At 38.6% G+C, this 25,449-nt stretch overlaps 1 long non-coding RNA gene across 1 annotated transcript in view; it reads left to right on the forward strand.

The window, feature by feature from the left end:
* Positions 1-1,152: 1,152 nt before the first annotated feature.
* Positions 1,153-25,449, forward strand: part of LOC139440771 (uncharacterized) — a 31,998-nt gene continuing 7,701 nt past the window's right edge. The window contains exons 1-2 of the long non-coding RNA XR_011650927.1: positions 1,153-1,231; positions 4,261-4,399. This is a non-coding gene — a long non-coding RNA (uncharacterized lncRNA). The remainder of the gene's footprint in view (positions 1,232-4,260; positions 4,400-25,449) is intronic.

Here is a 25,449-nt window from a genome sequence, read left to right on the forward strand (position 1 = left end):
TATACATTATAATTACCCCCCAAATATTTGGGAAACTGAGGGAAAATGGGTCCAAACCAGAGTCTGCATCCTTAGCTGTTACACCATGCTTTATGACAGCTGGGAGGTGCATCACACCAGATGATGCAAAGGTATCGGTAACATTTTTAGGTACAATGGTGAGTCATAGGTGTACATTTTAATATCGCCTACCCTAACGTTCATATATATAATGCATATTATTTTGTGCTTAAATAAAATCTGACAATGATTTTATTATCACCAGATCTGATCTGCTTTGCCCTACCATTTTACTTAATGGGGGATCTCCTGTAGGCATCACTAACTGGGTATTTTCCTATATACCAGGTATTGTCCTAATCACATTATGTGCCTCCATTCTCTTATTATTCACAATAACCCTGTTATTGAGGGTTTTTTTTTATTATTCCCATTTTACTGGTGAAAAGGAAAGTATAGAAAGAAGTTAAGCAACTTGCTCAAGGTCACATAGCTAGACAGTGCCAAACCAGATTTTTAACCATGCTGCTATCCTGAGTCTCTTTAAGGAATACAGGTTAATCTCATCCACTTAAAGCAGAAGCAGATGGTAAATTAATTATAAAGTAGACCCACCCAAAACTGTATACATGACTTTTTTGTTAGCTACAATCACCTATGCAAGAGGTTTCTAAGCATTATTTTAGTTTCCTTTTGTTCAAAGTAAGTTTATACAGAAGCCCAATATATAAAATTGGTAACAGCAAAACTCGTCTGGTTGGGGCGGAGATAAAAATTCACCTGCGTAGGTTTCCCAGGGGTTCTACTGAAGGTATTTGGAAAACCTGTAACATTTCTGGGTAACAGAGGTGTTGTTGATAGATTATTGTATCCAGTCTTCTCTCCCTTTCTTAAAGAAATATACATCCATGCCCTTTACGAAGATAATGAAGCATAGCTCTCTCTAAAGTACCAGACTGTGTTTTCTCTCTTTGGTGCAGTAGAATAGTAGCAAATGTGACATGAGCAAAGACTTTAAATACTGTTATGTAATTTGGCTTGGTGTCTTGCCCTCCTGCCATTGTAATGAGAGGCGCATGCTCGAGTAGCTGTTTGTTCTACAATGGGATACGTGGAATAAACCCAAACCTGACCTGCAAATGAACCCAAGTGAACCCAGTCAAGCTCAGCCAAGACCAGCCAAACTGCAGCTGACCCACAGACAGAGGAGCAAGAAAAAAAAGTTGTTACGGTAAGCCACTGAGATTTAGGGATTGTTTGTTATGAAGTATGATTGCAGTAAAAGTTGTCTAGTGTAATAACTGTATAATAATTCAGGATATATTATAAAGAGAATAAAAGCATACAAGTCCAAAATATACCAAGTTCCACAGAGTTTAAAACACTTTCCTAAGAGTCAGTACCAGGTAGTGAAAGGATCATCTCCTCCCGAGTCTGGCACACTTGGCTGCAGACTAAAATTACTAAATCTCTGGGCCTCAATGTTTAACAACTGGGCAAAGGTTTAGCTAGATTAGAAATTGCATATGTAAAGGGTTTAGAGCGTGGAGCCGTTTAACAAACGGTGGTTTATACTTCTTATATTATCATTATATAGTATATTAAGCAAGGTAATGGAGACACAAAAAACAACTTTTCAAAACAGCACCTTGAGAATACAGATATCTTATATTTATCTCTATTTTTATCCCACGCAAAGGAAAGTAATAGACAAACTATGCCCGGCACAGACACAAAATTAGGTGCTGGACAAACCCAGAATATACCCAATAACTTGAGAGCCTTGTGCCTTCCTAATTTTTCTTGGAGTAATAGTACTGGCAGAGGACAGGGGCTTGCTTATTAAACGGTGACCCCGCAGTGGCTATTTGACAACAAAGATTTAACTTTCCATTTTCTCACTGTTTAAGATTCTGCAGAGGCCTGACATTTCTTGTCAAAAATTTACTAAGCTATTATGCACCACTAACGCTGTGTGGTGTCCTACATTTGAACTCATCTTCTACAACACGCAGAATCTGTTGACAAAAGTCTTTTTTTCTCTTAGCCTTCATGATACGATGACTCATTCCCTCGTGGGTGGTAGGTAGCTCTGCCCTTGGTCACTAAGTGAATAATTTGGAAAGCTTCTGTGGCTGAACATATTTGAGCTAAATGATGCAGTAGGAAAGATGGGGTCACGGAAAGAGCAGAGCACTGCAGATGGTCAAATGGTGCGTGGCAGGCGTCAGGAATGTGCAGATGGAGAGGCTGCGAGTGTGATTCAGGTACTGCAGCCATTGGAACAAGCAAAAATCCACACAGGTTTCCCTTGGATTTTGGAATATGTATCAGCGTTCTCAAAAATACAGATGGTGTTTCAATACACATAATAGCTTTAACTCTGACCATCTGGACCCAGAAGAAATTGCTTGCTTGGATTCCCTAATTGGTGACCGTGTTTTACTGCATAGGTAGCAATTAGAAATGACATTTCTCTACTTCTTTTTTTTCAGCTGATAACCTTCGCATTCCTATTTTCTTTCCCTGACCTGCCCCCTCCAATCCTTTACTTGTTCCCTCTCTGCTCTGAACTGTGAGAACACCTGATTCCAAGAAATTTCACCTTATCCCTTTATTCATTATATGTGAGCACATTTGTAGATGGGGAGTTTGAACAGCACCCATTCTCCAAGGAAAGGTGACACACACATAAATAATTTGGTTTTGTCAACAGGCAGAAAAAGAAACACCTGACAGGAGTTTTTATGTTGTCTGTGTTGCGTGACTTGAGAGGAGACACCACTTCTCTCAGCTGCAGTAAGGGTGGTACAAAGCAGTCACTCAAGGTCTAGTCCCGTCGGAGGGGCAGAATTTTTTGAGATACTGATTTCTGTTTTGCTTTTCTGCCCATTTTAAGAGACTAACCAGGCCCTATGCACACCCTTGCTTCAAGGGAGCTTCATATAATCAAGCTGATGTCAGAGATTGTCTACAGACACTTTTGGTTTCCTATAGCAGAATTTTTGAAAACTTACTGGTGAGCAATTTAAAGAGCAACAGGGAATAAAAGCGCTGTGGTTGAGCTGTGCGCCTCAGAAAGACATGTTGATATGTTGAAGTCCCTGGGACCTGATCTGATAATGAAATCTTTGCAATAATCAAGTTAAGACAAGATCATACTGGATTAGGATGGGCCTTAAATTCAGTGACTGGTTTCCCTTTCAGAAGGCCATGGGAAGACACAGGGACAGAGAGAGACACACAAAGACCCCCATTTGTAAAAAGGAGGCAGAGATTGTGGTAATACAGCTGCAAGTCCAGGACACCAAGGGCTGCCAGCAAACACCCAGAGAAGCTTGGAGATGTCACAGAACAGATCCTCCCTCAGGGACTCCAGAAGGACCCAACCTTGCAAAAACCTTGACTATATACTTCTAGCCTCCGTAGTTGTGAGGGAGTAAAGCTTTGTTGTTTTAAGCCACTCAGTATGTGGCATTCTTAGAGGCTAACACAAAAACGAAGTCCCTGCGGGGCAAAAAGAGAGATTTTCTTGAGGTTAAAATGAGGTCACAATTGAAACAGCAGAGAAAAACAAGGGCAGTTTCTCGGAGAGCTCCACCACTTATTTATTCTATGATAATGTGCAACTTACATAATGTCTCTGAGGTTCATTTTCCTCCTCTAAAAAGAGAGAAGGTAATTTATGTTAGTTAGTACGGTGCTAAATATATGATCTCTTATTCTTACAATCAATGGCATTGTCTTTATCAATACAACTTCTGGAAGTCATGGGGAGCAGGAGCTGGTGTTAGGACCAGTGGCCCAGATGTCCATGGCACTGACCATGCCGCAGTGCACCCGAAATATCCAGCTAAGCCATGGAGCCACCTTAGAAAAATGCAATGGGCCTCAAACCATTCGAAGCATGCTTCCCTATTAGAGAAGAGAACATTCCTCAGGCAAGATGGTTCGCTCCCATCCAACTGTGTTGAGGTAAGATGTCAAAGTAGCTTTGGGAGTGGAGGCTGGAAAGATTTCTAACAGTGCATTGTCCTCATGATTGGCTTTGTTTTGACCTAAATAGAGCCGAAATGATGCACAGAGACAAGAAGGAGACCTGAGGAAGATTCATCATGTTTTCAGCTCTGTGCCTTTTCCCAGCACATTTTTTGTATCTTGCATTCACACTATTGTCCTGTTGGGTGCCTCTAAGGGATATCAGTTGATTAGGGCATGATTTTTAATTTAATCCTCTGAGCGGGCTCTTTATTTTAACAGAGAAGAAGCAGGTCCACAGTTCCTGACCCGGCGTACTGCGCTCAAGGCACCCGTCTCACAGATCGGAGCCCCTGCGGAGGTGGGAGCGCAAGGGCGTATCACTGGCTTTGCAAAGCTATCTCATGCATCAGTGCATACGGTACTTTTACTGCTTCTCTACCACACTCTGATCAATGATCATCACATGCCACAACAGCAGGAAAAGATATGGAAGCATGGTTTCCTCTAGAGAAGTAAGGACTCCTTTTAAAAACTCAGTCAGGTCACACATTTGTATAATTATGGTATCTCTGACCCCTTCCTGGGGCATCTGCATTCTTTTTCTTATGATGACACATTGAATAATGTAAGCCAGAGAAAGGTTCTTAACTTTTCATATAACCTATCATGCCCTCATTTATAGCTGATGGACAAAGGAATTTAATTCATGACAGGGACAACCTAAATTATCTGCAATTTTTTAAAATTATTCTCATTTTTTGTGCCCAGTTAACAAAAACTAGTTAAGAATATATAGAAATGTAGAAATCTTTTGAATATCTTATGGTGATTTTATGGTACATTCCAATGTGAAGATCTGTGTCAGGATTTTACTATGGACAACAATGGCACAAAAATATATTTTATAATTTTATTTAGAAAAAGTTCATCACTGATTGTTTGGATCATTTGATATGTTATTGTTTTTTATTTTAAATTTTTTCTATTTTTTAACCATCTTATATCCTCACACACTGCAGTCACCATACTGTTGTCCATGTCCATGAGTCCTTTTTCCTTTTTGCACGATTCCTCCACTTTCTAACTTAGCCCTGCCAATAGCTGTCATCCTGCTCTCCATCTATGAGTCTGTCTCTGTTTTGTTCATTAGCTCAGTTTGTTCCTTAGATTCCACATATGAGTGAAATCATATGGTATTTGTCTTTCTCTGACTGGCTTATTTCACCTAGCATAATGTTCTCCAGATCCATCCATACTGTTGCAAAGGATAAAATTTCTTCTTTTTTATGACCAAATGTCCACTCACTTACTCATGGACACTTGGGCTGCTTCCATATCTTGGCGATTGTAAATAACACTTTAGTGAACATAGCATCCCCATGTTTTTTCAAATTAGTGTTTTGAGTTTCTTCAGATATATTCCCAGAAGTGGGATCGGGGGGTCAAAAGGCAGATCCATTTTTAATTTTTTGAGGTATCTCCATACTGCTTTCCACAGTGGTTACACCAGTCTGCATTTCCACCAACAAGGCAAAAGTTTTCATTTTCTCCTCATCCTTGCCAGCACTTATTGTTTGTTAATTTATTGATAGTACCCAGATTAGCTATGTCAAGCACCTTTTCATATGTCTAATGGCCATTTGTATGTCCTCTTTGCAGAAATGTCTATTCAGGTCCTTTGTCCATTTTTTAATTAGATTGTTTATTTTTTAGGTGTTAAGTTTTGTAGGTTGTTTATAAATTTTGGATATTAACTCCTTATTAGAAGTATTGGTGAATATGTTCTCCCATTTGTGAGTTGTATTTTTATTTTGTTGATGGTGTCCTTTGCTGGGCAAAACTTTTTAGTTTGATGTAGTACCACTTGTTTATTTTTTATTTTCTTTCTCTTGCCTGGAGAGATATAGCAGATAACATATTGCTTTGAGCAAAGTCCAAGATTTTACTGCCTAAGTTTTCTTCTAGGATTTTTATGGTTATGAGTCTAATATTTGTCTTTAATCCATTTGAATTTGTTCTTGTGTGGAGTAAGAAGGTGGTCTAGTTTCATTTTCTGCACATATTTGTCCAATTTTTCCAACACCATTTATTGAATAAGCTATCTTTAGCCTATTGTATGTTTTTGCTTGCTCTGTCGAATATTAATTAACTAAACAAAGGTGTGGGTTTATTTCTGGGCTTTCTATTCTGTTCCATTGATCTATGTGTCTGCTTTTATGCCAGTACCATGCTGTTTTGATTACTATGGCCTTATAGTATAGTTTCTATTAGGTAGCATAATTCCTCCAACTTTGTTCTTTCTTCTTTCTCAGGATCACTGTTGCTCGGCAGGCCTTCTGTGGTTCCATATGAATTTTTGAAATATTTGTTCTAGTTCTCTGAAATATGATATTGGAGTCTTGATAAATGTTGCGTTGAGTCCATAACTTGCTTTGAGTAGCATGGACATTTTAATGAAGTTAATTTTTTCTATCTAGGAATATGGTATGTGCTCCCACTTATTTGTATCATCTTCAATTTCTTTCTTTAGTGTCTTATAATTTTCCGAGTACAGGTCTTTTCATCCTTGTTTAGATTTATTCCTAGGTATTTTATTCCTTTTGAAGCAATTGTGAATGGCTTTGTTTTCCTAACTTCCCTTTCCGTTAGTTCATTATGGCATATAAAAATGCAACTGATTTCTAGATATTAATTTTGTAGCTTGCTACTTTGCTGAATTCATGGATGTCCCTGTCTTATTCCCGATCTTAAGGGGAATGCTTTTAGTTTTTGCCCATTGAGTATGATACTGGCAGTGGGTTTGTCATATATGGCCTTTATTTTGTTTAGGTATATTCCCTCTAGTCCCACTTTGCTGAGAGTTTTTATCATAAATGGGTGCTGGATTTTATCTAACACATTTTCCTGCATCTATTAATACGATCATGTGATTTTTAACATTTTGTTTATGTGGTAAATCACATTCTTTTTTTATTATTATTTTTTATTGTTGTTCAGGTACAGCTCTCTCCATTTTCCCACCACCACCTTCCCCTACCCCAGCCACCCCAACCTCTCACCCTCAATCCTACCCCCCTTTGGCTTTGTCCATGGGTCCTTTATACGTGTTCCTTAATGACCCTTCCTCACCTTTCCCCCTGTTATTTCCTGACCCCCTCCCCTCTAGTTATTGTCAGTTTGTTCTTTATTTCCATGTCTCTGGTTCTATTTTGCTTCCTTGTTTGTTTCATTGGTTAGGTTCTGCTTATAGGTGAGATCATATGGTATTTGTCTTTCACTGCCAATCTTATTTCACTTAGCATAATGCTCTCCAGTTCCATCCATGCTGTCATGAAGGGCAGGAGCTCCTTCTGTCCTCCTGCTGTGTAGTATTCCATTGTGTAAATGTACCACAGTTTTTTGATCCATTCATTTACTGATGGGCACTTAAGTTGCTTCTAGCACTTGGCTATATAAAGTATGCGCTATGAACATTGGGGTGCATAGGTTCTTTTGAATTGGTGTTTCAGGATTCTTAGGGTATAGTACCAGCGATGGAATTGCTAGGTCATAAGGAGTTCCATTTTTAGTTTTCTGAGGAAATTCCATACTGTTTTCCACAGTGGCTGCACCAGTCTGCATTCCCACCAACAATGTACTAGGGTTCCTTTTTCTCCGCAACCTCACCATCACTTATTATTTGTTGATTTGTTTATGAAGACCATTCTGACAGGTGTGTTGTGGCATCTCATTGTGGTCTTAATTTGCATCTCTCTGATGGCTAGTGATGCTGAGCATCCTTCATATGTCTCTGGGCACTCTGTATGACCTCCTTGGAGAAGTATCCATGGTCAATTAATATTCAACAAAAGGGGCAGAAGAATAAAATGGAGTAAAAATAGCCTCTTCAACAATGGTATTGGGAGATCTGGACAGCTACATACAAAAAAAGGAAATTCGACCACCAACGTATACTGTACACAAAAATAAACTCAAGATGAATAAAAGACTTAAATATAAGTTGTGACACCATAAAAGTCCTAGAGGAGAACATAGGCAGGAAAATCTCAGATATTCCACGCAGCAATATTTTCACAGATATGTCCTCTAAAGCAAGGGATGAAAAGGAAGGAATAAACAAATGAGATTTCCTCAAAATAAAAAGCTTCTGCATGGCTAGAGGAAACATCAGCAAAATGAAAAGGAAACCAACCATATGGGAAAATATATTTACCAATAATACAGCAGACAAGGGTTTAGTCTCCAAAACATATAAAGAACTCACATGACTCCACTGCAGGAAGATAAACTATCCAATTAAAAAATGGGCAAAGGACCTAAATCACAGTTATTGATTTGCAAATGTTGTACCAACATAGCATTCCCAGAATAAATCCCACTTGGTAATGGTGTATGATCTTTTTGAGGTATTGCTGTATTTGGTTTGCTAATATTTTGTTGAGGATTTTAGCATCTATATTCATCAGAGATATTGGCATGTAATTTTTTTTTCTTTGTAATATATCTGGTTTCAGAATTAGAATAATGTTGGCCTCAAAAAGTGAGCTTGGGAGTCTTCCCTCTTCTCAAATTTTTGAAGTAGTTTGAGAAGGAGAGGTGTTAGTTCTACGTGGAATGTTTAGTAAAATTCAGCTGTGAAGCAATCCAGTCCAGGGCTTTGATTGTTGGGAGTTTTTTGATTATTGCTTCAATTTCACTGGGTATAATCTGTCAATTCCGATACTCTGATTCTTCCTGGTTTAGTTTTGGAAGATTGTATGTTTCTAGGAATTCACTGATTTTGTCCAGGCTGGCCAGTTTGTTGTTATATAGTTGTTCATAAGATTTTCTTACAATCCTTTGTATTTCTTTGGTGTCAGTTTTTATTTCTCCTCTTTCTTTTCCAATTTTATTTATTTGGGTCCTTTCTCTTTTTTTCCTGATGAGTCTGGTTAAAGGTTTGTCAATCTTGTGTATTATTTCAAAGAACCAGCTCTTGGATTCATTGATCTTTTGTAGCTTTTTTTATACTCTTTCTGCTCTGATATTTATTATTTCCTTTCCTCTACTAATTTTGGGCTTTCTTTGTTGTTTTTCAAGTTCTTTTAAGTGTGAAGTTAGAGTGTTTATTTGAGCTTTTTCTTGTTTTTCAGGTAGGCCTGTAATGCTAAGAATTTCCCTCTTAGGATTTCTTTCCCAGTGTCCTGCAGATTTTGGACTGTTGTGTCCTCACTTTTATTTGTTTCAAGGTATCTTTTGATTTCTTCCTTGATCTCCTTGTTGACCCATTCACTGTTTAATAACATGGTATTTAGCTTCCATGTCTTTGTGAATTTTTCAGAGTTCCTGTTGTGATTGATTTCTAGTTACATAGCATCGTGGTCAGAGAAGATGCTTGATATGATTTCAATCCTCTTAATTTTATTCAGACTTGTTTTGTCTCCTAACATGTGGCCTATCCAAGGAAACATTCCATGTGTATTTGAAAAGTTTGTATATTCTGCTGGTTTTGGAGTGAAATGCTCTGAAGATATCAATTAAATCTATTTGATCAAGTGTTCCGCTTAAGGCCTTAAATGGTAGACCTTGCTGGGTAAAGTAGCCCTGGTTGTAGGTCCTTGCTTTTCATCACCTTGAATATTTTATGCCACTCCCTTCCAGCTTGAAATGTTTCTGTTGAAAAATCAGATGACAGTCTCATTGGAGTTCATTTTAATTATGATGGGTCTCTATGTAGGCCTCTTTGGGTCCATCTTGTTTGGGATTCTCTGCACTTCCTGGACCTGTGTGTCTTTTTCTTTCACCAGATTAGGGAAGTTTTCAGTCATTATTTCTTCAAATAGGTTCTCAAACCCTTGCTCGCTCTCTTCTTCTGGTATTCCCATGATGCAGATGTTATTACACTTATGCTGTCCCAAGGATTTCTTAGGCTCTCCTCATTCTTTTTAATACTTTTTTCTTTTTGGTGATCTGCTTGGGTGTTTTTTTCTACCTTGTCTTCCAAATCACTGATTCGATCCTCTGCTTTATCTAACCACTGTTTATTCCTTTCAGTGTATCATTTATTTCATATATTGCATTCTTTATTTCTGATTGGTCCTTTTTTAATGCTTCTATGTCTTTTTTTCACATTGGTGAGTCCTTATAATCATCACTCTAAACTCTCTGATAAATTGCTTGCCTTCCTTTTATTTAGTTCTTCTGGAGGATTCTCTTGTTCTTTCATTTGTGGCCTGTTTCTTTGTCTTCTCCTTTTGGCTGCCTCTTTCTGTTTGTTTCTATATATTAAATAGATCTGCAAAGACTCTGGTACAGGTTTATGTCAGATGCTCCCTGTGACTGGCCCTGGGCAACCTGTTTGGAACTATCAGTGATCAATAGCTAGTAGTTCCCTCTGCTCGGCCTGTTTATATGCAGAAAGAACCAGGCTGTGCACCCAGGATGGCTTTACCCACACCAGGCCCTGGGGAGAGTCAGCTAAGTTCTCAGTGCTCCCAGAGATCCACCTTAGCTGTTAAACTTAATCAATGAGATAACCTACAGCTGTACTCCTCAGCAGCCCAGTTTAAGCTCCACAGGGTAGGGCAGAGTAATTCCTGCAGGCAGGGCTATTGCTTCCCTTTAGACTGATGCCACTTGCTCTGCCAGAGAAAGATGGTTTCTGCAGTATGGGAAATGACACAGCACAGGGATACCGGTGGCTGTTCCTTCAGTACTCTCCCCAGAGCCACCAAACCCAGACTTGCCTCATGCATCTTTAGTCCGTTCTGCCCTCCCTCCTCCAAAGTCCAGGTAAGTGAATGTTAACAAACTTTTGTGCACTGGCCTTTTAAGAGGCCTCTGTGTTTCCAGCTGTCTCTCCCTGGAGGACAAAAACCTCACTGCTTTTTACAGCTAGATATTACCGAGGTTTCTTTTGTGGCTCTGGTGCTATAGGCTGGGGAGTCACTTTTAAGGGGAATCCCCTGGCTGCTAAAATATCCCTCTGGAACCTTAGCTCCCACCCATGGGAGCCCAGCCCACCCTCTCACACCTCCTCTGCACTCCCTACCAGTCACCTTGTGGTGAAGTGATTTCTTCTGTCTGTCCTTGGTTATAAGGCTTCTCTCTAGCCAGTGTTCAGTTGGTATAGGGTAAGTGGAGACAGTCTGGCTCCCTCTCCCAGGTTTCTGGTAACTAAGGGAAGCAGTGTTCCCATAGCCTTGGAGGGGCCTGATAACCAGTGTTCTCATAGCCTTGAGACTGGGTATGATAAACTGTCCCCACACCATGAAGTGAGCTCACATGTGCAGAATTATGTTATGTTATGTAATGTTCTGGCAGTTTTCTGGCTTTGTTCCCCTCTAGTACTTAAACAAGTAGGGAATCCCTGCTGGGGGCAATGATGAGAGACATGCAAGGGGACAGGTGCCATGATCGATGCCATGCTGGGGAGCAAGGGCCATGCTATGTGTCACACAGAGACATGCAGATAGACATGCAGCTTACAGTATGTGTGGCTTGCCCACCCATGAATAAAGGCATGTCAAGCATTCCCATGGCTCTGTATATATTCTTCCATCTCCCAGAGGCAAGAGTAGATCTGCCTGGCCTTGATCAGGTGCAATACAATTGGTTATCCAGGATGATCTCTCTACAATTTATTTGTAATTCCAGTTTGGTCCTGGGAGGAGGTTTGCACAGCTTCACCTTACACCTCTGCCATCTTGGATCTCCCCAATTTTTTTGTTTTTACCAGCAACATTTCATTTAAAAGGGTAGAGAAAATGTGGTCTGTTGGCCTTGGTTCTTGGGCTTGGAAATACACTCCTCCTAAGCATTGTCTTGCAAATTTACTTTTTTCTTGGCCCATTTTTTCACAATGGTTTGTCTTTAGATTTTCTACAATGATCTGCATTTACTTTTCTCAGATGAATTCAATGGCTCAACACCAAAATGCAATCATTTTATTGAGGGGTGGGAGGAATCTAACAAGATTAACAGAACCCTGGGTAATCTAATCCCTGCCTAGTAAGATTGGCAGGAAGTAACACAGGAAGGTCATCTGCATGTAATTAGGGATATTAGGGAAACATTGCATTCCAAAGCTACTGCCAAAATACCAAAATATTACGGGTATATAACTCATGGCCAGTAGGTGTCCTGTAGAGAACATGTAGATTGAGGAAGGTACAATTAAAATTAAATTCCTATATTCTCCCTAGTCTCATTTCCACATCATGCCATTGTGTTTATTGAATCTGTGATTTGGAGGGTATCAACTCATTAAAAAAACCCAAATAAGCTTAAAAATATAATTATGCAAGATATGTCATTCAATTGAATAAAAATGTTTTCTTTTTCACCTAACATTACCTTCTTGAACTTTGCAGGTACAATGATATTAGATTGCATATTGAGCACCCATTATTGACACAGATGGCTTATTTTTAGCAAAGCACTTCCCAGAATACATTACAGCACCTACACACAGAAAGAAATATACATTAAAGAAAAATACACTGAGGCTGTCAATTTGAACTTGCAATTGTATAATAAACTCTATTAGGGACTTCTTTCAAGAAGCAGGGATATACACTCAAAACTTTCCCTTGGTGCTTTTAAAATTTTTATTTATTTATTTTTAGAGAGAGGGGAAGGGAAGGAGAAAAGAGAGAAACATCAATGTGTGGTTGCCTCTTGTGCACCCCCTTCTGGGGCCCTGGCCTGCAATCCAGGCATGTGCCCTGACTGGGAATCCAACCTGAGACCCTTTGATTCACAGGCTGGCACTCAACCCACTGAGCCACACCAGCCAGGGCCCTTGGTGCTTTTATATTAAAACATTTTGGGGAGTTAATTCTCCACAAAGGTGTCTGTATTAATATTTAGAAGATGAAATATTTCTAAGCATTTACATAATTTATTTGTCTAATGAGTTATGAGAAATTTGCTATTTAGAGCATTTTTTAATGGGAGGAGGACATTGCAACTCTTAGAAATATTTAGGATGTGATACCTTATACCCTGACCTCCAGAAATATATAATATAATCAGAAAATGTAAACACAATGGCAAATAATACCACAAAAAAAATAAACTGAATTTGTTTAAATTCATATTAAGTTTTCATCTCTAAAGATTTCTAAGATGTATTTGACCACTTTCAAACTATGTGCAAATGAATGGTAAATGAGAACCCCCAAAACAATGATTTTATGTATTTCTTTGTCTCTCAGTATTCCACAGCAAATATTATGTCCTCAGAAATACAATTGTACAGCTTATACAAAAATACATTTCAAAAATACTTATTGAATTGGTATATCACTTTTGCATTCACGTTTTACTGATGAGAATTCACTCATGCAGTTACACAATTTCTTAAGACACTGTTAAATAGTCTTACAGGACAGCCATGTGATCCAAGAAAGAGAGGAGAAATTGTTAGGAAACAAATAAAAGTTCACGCACTTGGAAGTTATGTATCATGTGGTTCATTTCTTAACTTTCTCTTTTTTTAAAACAAAATTGTCAATTGCAGAGGACAGTTTTCAGTTTTTCTAACTGAGGGAGCTAGGCAGCACCTCCATCAAATCCTGACGATATTAAAAAAATCCACAGCTCATGAGAAAGTAAACCATAAATCTTGATAGTGTTTTTATTCCTTCCCCATTCTACATATCCTAAACCAAACAATAACATTTCTAGCAAGAGACAATATATCAAACGCTATAAAATTATTTGGCTGGAAAAAGTGACAGAAATGTCTTGTTCAAAGGCCATATTTTTATCCCGAAGAGCTCAGCGGGCTTGCTCTTGTCACGTTATGAGTACTGGGAGTTCTCGCCCAAATCAAAGAAGCGAAGGTGCTTCGATGCCTGTCTGGGGGCTGACAGATATAAGTTAGACAGAAATAGAGAACTTCAGACATACCAAACCTAAATATGTGATACAAACTGTTGCACTAAACTTAAAAGGATATAACATTTTTTAAATATTTTACAGGAATATAAGATGCTATCCTGGAGAGCAGTGAGAAGGTAATTTGGATAGATAGCTAAATATTCTTGCAGAGAGAAAATGAGTATCAGTGAATTCTGGCCTGTTCGCCTTGGCTAGGTCTAGCAAAAACTTGTCAGGAATATTCTCAGAACATACAGTTACAGAGTCTTATTTACTCAACACCCAAGTTTTAATTTCTAACGCTGTCCATTATCTCATAGCTGCCCCCTGTCGACTATGGCCCTGGACCTCTAAGGATAGTCAGTGTTTCTGTGCACACTGATAGTGAGCATTTAAAATCCTCCAGCTGTGTGCACTGCAACTTCATGAGGACTACCCTGAAGCGGAATTTCTAGATCCACTAGTTTATGCTTGAACATCTATTGCTTGATGACACTCTCCAGTGTTTATTATCTCTCTCTGGCCCTTCTTCTCGGATTGGCTGTTGCAGATTTTTATCTCTAGGATACTGCAGAGTGTCTTCACAAGGCCCAGGGCTAAAGATGTCTGATTTGCCAGTACTTCCCATCTAGCCATCTTTTTTCTTCCTTCTTTTCAGTTAAGTTGGACCCTGGCATTTTAGGTTCTACAATGGCAGAACTAGGGGTTGGAGAAGACGTAAGAGGGGTCTGGTGACCTAATAACAATTAACATTCGATAAACTATTATAGTGCATTTGTCAGCAGACCATCAGGCAATATGAAGAATATGCAGAAGTGCCTTTCTTTGATGCTTAAGGAGCATATAGTCTGATTGGAGAGAGAACATAACTATGCAAACACCTGCAAAGCAAAATAAATGTATACCTGGTATTTCCAAAAGCAATGGAAATAAATTCTCTGTAACTTTAAACAATAGCCTCTTCCCATCATTGTAAATAACTGAGTCAGAAGTGCATTTGGGGACCTGAATCATTTATATAATGGTCTGTATGTGTTACTTTTGATGCATGAACATATGCAGTTTTGTGATTGAATTAAATTTTCTGTGAAATGCAATGCCATTTTTTATGATCATCCTATTATTCTCAGACACAATATTACGTGCCTTACCTCTTTGTTGGCACCGTAAGCAAATGCAATGTGAAATAAAATGCTAAAAGTGCATTGCAGTTCACTGAAGACACTGCCTTTTGTTCGGTCTCACTACCTTGTTAGTTCAAGAAATGAGAGCTACTTATTGAGGTGTGTGCCTCATTTCCATGAGGTTTAGCACAGAAAGGCTTATTCTACACCTACAGAAAGAAATGCTGTTAATACAACAGGCGGTGTGTTTTGCTGGGCCATCACTTTGTATGTGTGCAGAAAAACAGAGAACACAGCCTCCAGTGGGGAGTCAGTATTTCCCCTGAAACACTGGATTGAACTTCATTGGGAAGAACTGTGTCTGGTTTTTTGTTTGTACCTCAGAATACAGCATAGCACCTGGTACCTCACAAGTTTTGGTTTGTTTTTTACGTTGAGCTGGACTCACCCCCCAGAACGGACTCCAGAAAGAAATGCATCCATAATAACACCTTGATTTAAGCCCATTGAAACCCATTTTGATCTTCTGAATTCCAAACTATAAGGAAATAAATTTGTGGGTTTTTTAAGCTGTGAGGTTTATGGTAATTTGTTATAGCACCAACATAAAACTAAAGTGCAGTAGAATGTTAAGGGAACACCCTTTAATTTCCCAGATTTAAATAATGAGTCTGTGTTGCCCAGCTGTGTGACTTGGTAGTTACTCAACTTTCCATGTTTCGGTTTTCGCACGTATATAATAAGGATGACAGTTCCTAACTCAGAGGAGTTTTATAAGAAGTAAGTAAAGCACTTAAGACAGTATCTGGCCCAACCTATTTTTAAATGTTTGTGATTTTTATTATTGTTTTGTATTATTATAAAGGTAGTTAGTAAGGCCAGCTGTTTTACTCTCCCCTAACTGCTATCCAGCTTTATTCCACAAAGAGCTCGAGAAGTCTTTCAGAAAATACATGTGAGGGATTAAAGAAGACCAAAATAATGCCTAGTAAAATGCAAATTACAATGCAAGCATCAGGAACAAAGACCAAAGCTCTTGTACTGAATGATCCCTCCCAGTTGTGGTTGGGTTTGTATCTCGTGGACAGAGATGGACTTCAACCAGAATGCGCAAAAAGCGCCATTTGTCATTTAAGGCTTGAATAACATACTAGGAGAACTGTGAACACTGTCAGCTAGATGGGCCATAGAAAATTTCGGAGGAGTAGCAGTAACTACCATACTTTGTCATGTATAACATGCACTTTTGGCCCAAAATTTTAAGGGAAAAATAAGGATACATGTTATACATGGGTAGTACTAATCCCATACCTATATAAATGTTTTTAATTATTTTATTTATGCTTATGCATTAAAAGTGTAACTGTAGAAAGCAATAACAATATCCATGTGCAAAATAATACCCTGAAACGATAATCAGTTTTGTCAAACTTACAATGAACTTTCAAGAAAAGCCATTTCAGCCTACAATTCAATTGAATGAAACAAAGAGCAATGTATTGTTATCCACAGAGTAAGAGAGATGGTGATGTTGACTGTTACCCACTTGGTGAGATAGGTGATGCCGACTTTATTACCATGGGGTGAACAGTGCGACATTTCTCTTCATACACTTTAGGTGGGAGAAATTATTGGAAAATCCCCTGGAGAGTGTCAAAAATGGTTTTTGTACAATGCAAGCTGTACGCTAAAAGTTACTAAAGATGCTAAAAAGCAGGGCAACAGAGCTGCCGAGAGGCACTCTGGACTTCCTCCCACATAGTGTCATCTGACTCTGGGGGGCAGCAGGAAGAGAAGCTCCTTCAGATGCCAAGACAGAAGAAGGTAATCCGAGGGAAACCTGATTTTTTTTCCTGAGAGTTTGGGCCAAAAATGTGGGTGTGCATTATATGTGGCAAAATACAGTACAGTGGGCCTTAGAAATTATCAGGACTTAAATAAGGGGAGAATGGAAAAAGAAAAATATTTGTAACAACAGCAACACAAAAACCCAAACAATAGGCCCTTACTATAGAATCCATCTACTCAGTACCTCCTATAGAACTTAGCAACCTTACCCTTCTCCGAACAAAGTACCCACATCACACCCCATCCCAGCTCTCAAATATCTCCCTAAATGTATGCTCAGTCATTCAGACTGACTCTCACATAAATTCCCTTTTCCTCTCGCTAGCTATGTGTATAAATATTTTCTCAGCTACAAGGCTTCCTGTTGAGTCCCGCTCCTCCTTAGACACGCTTACTTTGAAAGATTGAATACTTGCCCACATAGAGAAATCAGTCAACTTTGTTATATCCCTCAGCTCAGAAAAGTATACTCCCTCAAACCTTGTAATAAGTCTCTTCAACCATAATTCTTGCACCCTTCAACCATAATTTGTATAAAGAAAGTGGCAACATCATCCCAGACTTAGTGGTTATGATAAAATATCCCCTCTCCAAATTACTAAGAACCTCCTGTTAGATGTGGAAGAATGAACTTCTAAATCAGAAATCTTGATCCTTTAAGGTTTTTGCAATTAACTATAATAAGTTTTGACTGCAAAACACCTAGATTATAGAATATGAATTATTAGGCCTTCTTCTTGGTAGTTATGTGCAGTCTAGTTTTCAGATAATCTTAGAATGAGCATTCTGAGTTCCTGTAACATATATAAGAAAATGTAAAATGTTTGTAGTTAGCTCCCAAATGATCTGGAAATGGCAGGTGTCAATATTTATTTTAGCCTATTCCCTAGCTGGTGTGGCTCAGTGGACTGAGTGCCAGTCTGCGAACCAAGCAGTTGCCAGTTCGATTCCCAGTCTAGGGCACATGCCTGGGTTGTGGGCCAGGTCCCCAGTAGGGGGTGCACGAGAGGCAATCACACATTAACGTTTCCCTTCCTCTCTTTCTCTTTCATTTCCCCTCCAAAAATAAATAAATAATATCTTTAAAAAATGTATTTTATCCTTGCCAAGGAGAAAGAAAGCACACACACACAAATACATGAGTACTTTTAGGTGGCCCTGTCTAAAGATTCAGAATCAATTTATGCATGCAACAAATATTTTTGAGAACTATAATAAAATACAAATTATAAAAATTAGAAAATGAAACACAATTTATCCTTTATATATATCATGATATATTAATATATCAATACATTTAACATTATATTAATACATTAATATAACACAACATATCATGGTGTGTTATATATTATTAATATAATTTATAATGAATTATGTTAATAATATAATATACAATAATTTATGTGTGTGTGTATATATATATATATCTCATGAGCTCTTGGTCTAGCAGGGAGATAGAACTACAAATGGTTACAGCAGACAGGAGCAAGATCAGAGCTACGAACAAACTGCTACAAGTAGGGACAATAATGAACATTGGAGCAAGGTAACTTTGAAGTGCTAGGGAAAAAAATGTTTGTGGGAGGGGCATTTTTGGCCCTGCATATTTTTCCTTCTTCCCATAGGGACGAGAGAACTTTTTGCCTAAGCTTATGTCTTTCTTTAGCCATTGGCAACTTTTTAAAGGAAGGAGCTGTTAATCTTATTAGTCAAACCCAGAATAATCACTGGAGCTTGCTCTCTAGTGGGGCAGTTACTGAGTTGTAAAAAGGTATAAGGCCATGCCCCTACACTACTCCTCCATTTCCTTCCTTTCACCCCATGCTCCGATGAGGTGAGTGGGGGAACGTAGCCACTCTCACACAACTACTCTGATGCTTTAGATTCCGGAAATGGAGCAGGAAGCCCCTTTTATTCTAGACCTAAACTGCATGCTGCATCACAGCTCACCAAAAACTGATGGACTGTGGAACAATAGCGAGTACTTTCTCAACAATCAAAATAATCCTATTTCCCTATTTGGCTATGATTTCTTCTTCCCTCACTTTCTAATAGGGGCTTCAAGGAGGAGGATGAGTGGGTGTTTAGATTCAGGGACCAAAACCATTCAAAACTCTATTGTCAAAAACAGCTTGATATAAATTTTAAAGATAAATGAGAGGTAGGAGGTGGGGGGAGTAACTGGAATAGGCAGCCTAAGGAGAGCATTTGAGAACAGAGCAAACGGCATCAGCAAAACTGTGGCACAATTGTAGCTTGGATAGAGTACATGGAGAATAAAAGATGGGAAGGCTGCTTAGGCCTCGGTCCAGCTCAAGCAAAGCCTGGTTGTTATATTAATATGTTTGGATTTTATTCTGCAGGATGTAGGAAGCAATTGAAGGAATTTAAGCCAAAGAATAACATAATAAGCTAGCCCTTTGGAAAGGTGTCTTTGACAGCAGTATGCATAATCAGCAGGAGAACAATTACAGCAGCTAGGAAATAATTCTGACAATCTGGTAAAAGAGAATGATGGTGCTATGGACTGAATGGTTGTGTCCTCCCCAAATCCATGTACTGGATACCTAAAGTCCATTGTGATGGTGTTTGGATGTGGAGCCTTTGGGATGTAATTACGTCATGAGGAGAGGACCTTCAGGAAGGAAATCAGTACCCCTGTAAGAAGAGACATGAGAGACGTGATCTCTCTCTTTCTCTACTTCTGCTCTATAGGGACGCAGCAAGAAGATAACTGCCTGAAAGCCAAGAAGAGAGTTCTCACCAGGAGCCAAATTAACCGGCACTTTGATCTTGGACTTCCTAGCCTCCATAACTGTACAAAATAAAATTTTTGTTGTTTAAGCTACCTAGTCTATGGTATTTGTTATAGCAGCCCAAGCAGGTGAAGACAAATGACAAGGGAGAGAAGAAAGAAACTATTTGAGTATCTAATGTTTGATCAATACCTCTAATCTAGGGACTTCATCCCCATTCCTCAAGACGACCTTGTAAGGATAGTATTACTATCTTACTTTACCATAAACTAAGAGAGCCAGGATTAGAAGCTGTGTCCACCTCATTTCAACCTTGTTCTCCTTTCACACTGAACTGTCTTTCATACCAGAGGGAATGAATATACTAACATAGACGAAAGCGATAAAGTAGGAGGTCAAAATAATGGAAAAACTCATCAGATGCAGTAGAGAAAGGAAGATGAAGGAGGAGCCATTTGATTTGTGATTCAGACAATAAAGTAAATGCAGGTTCTCAAGGAAAAACTACTTAGGGTTATGATTTATTAAAGCAAAATGATATGGATGAAGCAAAAGGTGCATGGGGAGAAATCTCTGAGAAACCGGGCATGAGTTTTCAGGTGTCCTCTCTGAGTGGAGTCACGCAGCCACACTTAATTCTCCCGGCAATGATATGTGACAATATCAACAAAATCTGTGTAGTTTTAACAACAAGAGAAGCTCATCTCAGCCTTGGGGTTTGGAGGTTATTGGTTATTGGGTTTTTATTGGGGGTCTTTAGTGTGTTGAATGCTGCCCCCTAAAACATTGTGTCCAAGTCCTAACCCTTAGTACTAGTGAATGTGACCTTATTTAGAAATAGTGTCTTTGCAGATGTAATTAATTTGAGCCTCCCAAGATAATATCATGTTGGGTTTAGGATGGGCCCTAAGTCCAAAGACTGGTATTATAAGAAGAGGAGGAGACACAAAGACGAAGTGGAAAAGGCCACATGAAGACAGAGATGGAAACTGGAGGCTGCCACATGCCAAGGAACACCAGGGAGCATCAGAAACTGGAAGAGGTGAAGAAGAAGTGTGGCCCTGCCAACACCTTAATTTCAGATTTCTCACCTCCGGATCTGCGAGAGAACCAATTTCTCTTGTTTGAAGCCACTCAGCTTGTGGTAATTTTTTTCAACAGCTTCAGAAAACAAATACAGATTTTGGCACCACCAAGAAGTAGGGTGCTGCTGGAACAAATACCTAAGAATGTAAAGTGGCTTTTGAATACAATAATGGATACAGGCTGCGAGAATTTTGAGGTTCATGATTTAAAAGCTTACATTGCTTTAAAAAGAAAGTTAATGGAAGTATGTATATTAAAGGTGATTCTGCTGAGAGCTCAGAAAGAAGTGAGAAGATTATAAAGTTCTCATTATGTTAAAAGATAACATATATGGTCACAAACATGTTGCTAGAAATATGAATATTGAAGGTGTTTCTGGGGAGATTTCAGAAGGAAAATTGGAACATAGTGTTAGAAACTGGAAGATGGGTGATCCTCATTACAAAATGACACAGAATACAGCTGAATTGTGTTCTGCTGTCCTGTGGAAAGCAGAACTGATAAACAATGAACTTGGATATTTAAGCAAGTCCAAGCAAAGGGTTGAAGATGCAGCCTGAATCCTCTTTGTTGCTTATACTAAAAATCAGAAGAAAAGATAAATTGAGTAAGAAACTGCTAAGAAAAAGGAATCAGCAAAACATGTTAAGGTGTGCTCTGGAGACAGGGCCCAGGCTCTGGTAGAACATACTTCTGCTAATGACTTCAAGAGTGTCTCATGGTTCCAACCAACCAACTGAGCAGAACCCAGGAACAGAGATGGGGTTATCCAGGAAAGACCAATAGAGGAACCTCTCGTCTAACAGTGTGGATTCCCTGGTACAACATGGGAGAGCCACAGGTGTTTGAGAACACTCTATCACCAAAACACTTTTAGCTTCGAACAAACGGGACAGCGATGAGATGAAATGAAGGAAGGCTATCAGATTTCTGGAATTCTATGGGAGGAATGGGCTGATAACCCTCCTTGGCTACAACTATGTGATATCCTCCAAGAAAACAGAAGAAGGACTCAAAGGACAGGGCCACCATTGTTGGGGGGTAGGGGGCGGGGAGCTTCATAGGCCCAGAGATCAAAGTTAGGTCTTTCCTACACAAGCGTACACTGCTTCCAGTTGGTGCCAGAATCTTAAAAAGGCACATATGTAGGCTACTGTATTAGTTTCTATTGCTGTGTGACAAATGGAAAGCGGGGAGCCACTTTTAATTCATAGACATGGTCCTACTTCTTTGCCCCTTTCATCTTCAAAACCATTAACAGAGAATCACCCAGGCACTGTATATGTCTTAAGCTTCTAAAATCTCTTGCCAGGAAAAACAGCGGGCATTTAGGAGTCAAGTATGAATCTTCTTGCCACACTGAAAGTCTTAGAATAACGGCAAACTGCTGCTACTGAAAGGAACCAGCACTGCTGAGTGAAGAAGGTGTGTTTCTGGGAGATTCTGAGAACAAGAAAACAGGAAGTAAACTCAAACAGAGCAGCATGGCTCAAACAGAGGAATAAAACCAAAAGAAACAAGTCCCTTTCCCCGCCTCCAGCCTTCCAATTTCCCCTAGTAGTCCCTATTGGCAAAGCCTACCATGGATCCCCTGGCAAGGCAGACATGTGGCTTGCAAAGCCCTGATCCCAGTACGGAACAGTACAGTGATGTAAAGCTAAGAGGCAATAGGTTAATAGTCTAGTAACTGTTTCAGATAGTACTCCAAGGAACATCAGCATGATTGGCCAGGTTGGAGAGGAGATGCAGGACAGGGAGAGTAGAATGTGCATGGGGCATCGACCTGGGTATGAAAGGAGAGCTTGCGTCATTGTCAAAGTAACATCCAGAGACCTGGAACAAGAACCAAGACGACGGGGGGAGCCACTGTTCCATAACATATTTGGGGGATTCTGTTGATCTAGATGTGTTATTTTAATAATCCAAAATAATTCTATAATAATCCAAAGTAATCCTAATTATTATATAGAAATGGAAATGATTTGAAATGCTTTCCTTTGCTTTTTCACACAACTTCATGCCAGAAGGACAATGTGGTTGTTTATGTTTCTTTGTGAAAGACTCAGGTGAGATGGATATCCTCTGAATGTTCTGTATGAAACTGAAGGGAAATATAAAAAGTTGTGACAAAGAGTAAAGGCCACTCGAAACAGAAACAAATATTCCTTCCCAAATTCATTAGGAGGTTACAGAGCTCACCTTTTTGGACACCTTTAGGCTGGACAAATTACCTTTAATTTTGTTATTTTTATATAACTGTTTAAGGCAATATTTTTTTAAAGTTCAGACAAATAGTGATTTACCAAGGTTAACATGCTTCCATAAGAGCAATCAAAACTGACAGAGAAGAGGCAAAAAAAATTTTTTTTGAGAGGCATGAAATAATATCTAAAGAAGACTAATATCTTTTAACATTTCTTGTTCAATTTTTAAATTATATGCTTAAACAACCTATAACAAAATTACAAAATTAAGACAAAGCTTTCCAGAGCCTACTTGTAATTCTAGGAGTTAAATTATTAATGTGCATATCATACTGGCGTCACACTTACTTGGGTGATGAATTCCTTTTCTTAAGGGCAACTGGACACATGCAAGTAGAAACTCATAAATTTATATCCACTTAATCCTCTTCTAAATTAAAGAAGAGATGATTTTTTTTTAAGTAGCAATGTGATTAGTGATTATTTAATCTGCCCTGCCAGGGGCAAGAACTGTGGGGAGTAAAACCAACCATTAGTTGACTGATTGGAAAGAAAACTACTGGCAAAGTCAACCTTGAAATCAGCAACACATTAATCAATAATCAAGTGCTTAACATTCTAGATTTCTAGTGTAGATTCTTAGATTAGGGCAACTCGGGTATGTGCCCTAACCAGGAATCGAACCTGGAACCTTTTGATCTACAGGATGACACTCCAGCCGACTGAACAACCCAGCCAGGCTTTATCCCATTTTTTAATGTCTATTCTGCCTGATACAAGTATTGCTACTGCAGCTTTTTTTTTTTTTTTGCATTTCCATTTCTATGAAATATCTTTTTCCATCTATTACAGTATTTCATCTACTATAAGTCTGTGTGTGTCTTTCAATCTGAAGTGGTTTCTTATAGGCAGCATGGGTGTAGGTCTTGTATTTTTATCCATTCAACCACCTTATGTCTTTTGATTAAAACACTTAGTTTATTTGCATTTAAGGTAATTATTGATGGGCATGTAGTTATTGGTATTTTGTTGTCCCCTGGTTGTTTTTGTATTCTTCTCTGTTCCTTTTATATTCTCTGACTCCCTTCTTGTTTGTTGATGACTTTCTTTACTCTCTTTACTTCTCAAACATCTCTTACAGGTTTTTTGGATCATGGTTACCACGTGTGGCATAAATACGAAGTTATATTTATAGCTTTATATAGCTTTACATTGATGGTTGCTTATGTTTAAACATTCTTTTTTTCAATCTTTAAATTATTTTATTGTTCAATATCAGTTGTTTAAACATTCTAAAATCACTACAATTTTTACTCACCCCTCTACATCTATGACTTTGTCATTATTGTTTGTTTCTTATATGTATGTTTGTGTGTATCCTCTAATCTGTTTTTATACTCACGATCTTTCATCTTTGGCCTCTTAAACTTTGTACTAGCTTCATTGCTGGTTGATTCACTGTTTCGCTTATGTGTTTGCCTTTGTCAGTGAGAATTATTTCCTTTGTGACATTTTCTAATTCATATTTTTTACTTTTTTCTCTTTCTTAAAGAAGTCCCTTTAACATTTCTTTAATACTGGTTTGGTGGTGACAAACTTCAGCTTTTTCTTGTCAAGGTATCTCCGTATCTCTCCTTCCGTTCTAAATGATAGCCATGCTGGGTAGTGTTATCTTGGTTTTAAATTTTTGATTTTCCTCACTTTGAATATTTTGTCAATCTAGTCTGATCTGCAAAGCTTCTTTTGAGAAATCAGCTGGCAATTTTATGGGAGCTCCCTTGTAGGCAGCTAACTACTTTTCTCTTGCTACTTTTAAGAATCTTTGGCTTTAATGTTTGGTATTCTAACTCTTATGTGTCTTGGTGTGGGACTCTTTGGGTTCACATTGTTTGGGACTCTCTGTGCCTCTTGGACTTTTATGTCCATTTCCTTTGTAAGTTAAGGAATAGTCATTATTTCTTCAAATAAGTTTTCAATCCCTTGATCTCTCTGTTCTCATTCCGGTACCCCTATGCTGTAAATGTTGTTTGTTATGCTTGATGTTGTCTCAGAGGTTCGTCAAACTATTATTACCTTTTAATTATTTTTTTCCTTTTTGCTGTTCTGATTGGGTGTTGTCCACTACCTTATCTTCCAAATCACTGATTCTATCTTCTGCTTTCTCTAATGTGCTGTTGGTTCCTAATGCATTCTTTTTTTTGATATATTTATTGATTATGTTATTACAGTTGTCCCATTTCCACCCCTTCACTCAAGTCCATCCTGCCCACCCTCTCCCTCCCACATTTCCCCCCTATAGTTCATATCCATGGGTCATACTTATAAGTTCTTTGGCTTCTACATTTCCTACACTATTCTTACCCTCCCCCTGTCTATTTTCCACCTATCATTTATGCTATTTATTCTCTATACCTCCCCCCTTCTCTCCCCCTCCCAATCCCCTATTGGTAACCCTCCATGTGATCTCCATTTCTGTGGTTCTGTTTCTGTTCTAGTTGTTGGCTTAGTTTTCTTTTGTTTTGGTTTTAGGTGTGGTTGTTAATAACTGTGAGTTTGCTGCATTCTTCATTTCAATTATTGTAT

This window comes from Desmodus rotundus, chromosome 3 (genome assembly GCF_022682495.2).
Source record: "Desmodus rotundus isolate HL8 chromosome 3, HLdesRot8A.1, whole genome shotgun sequence".
In the NCBI taxonomy this organism is placed as follows: domain Eukaryota; kingdom Metazoa; phylum Chordata; class Mammalia; order Chiroptera; family Phyllostomidae; genus Desmodus; species Desmodus rotundus.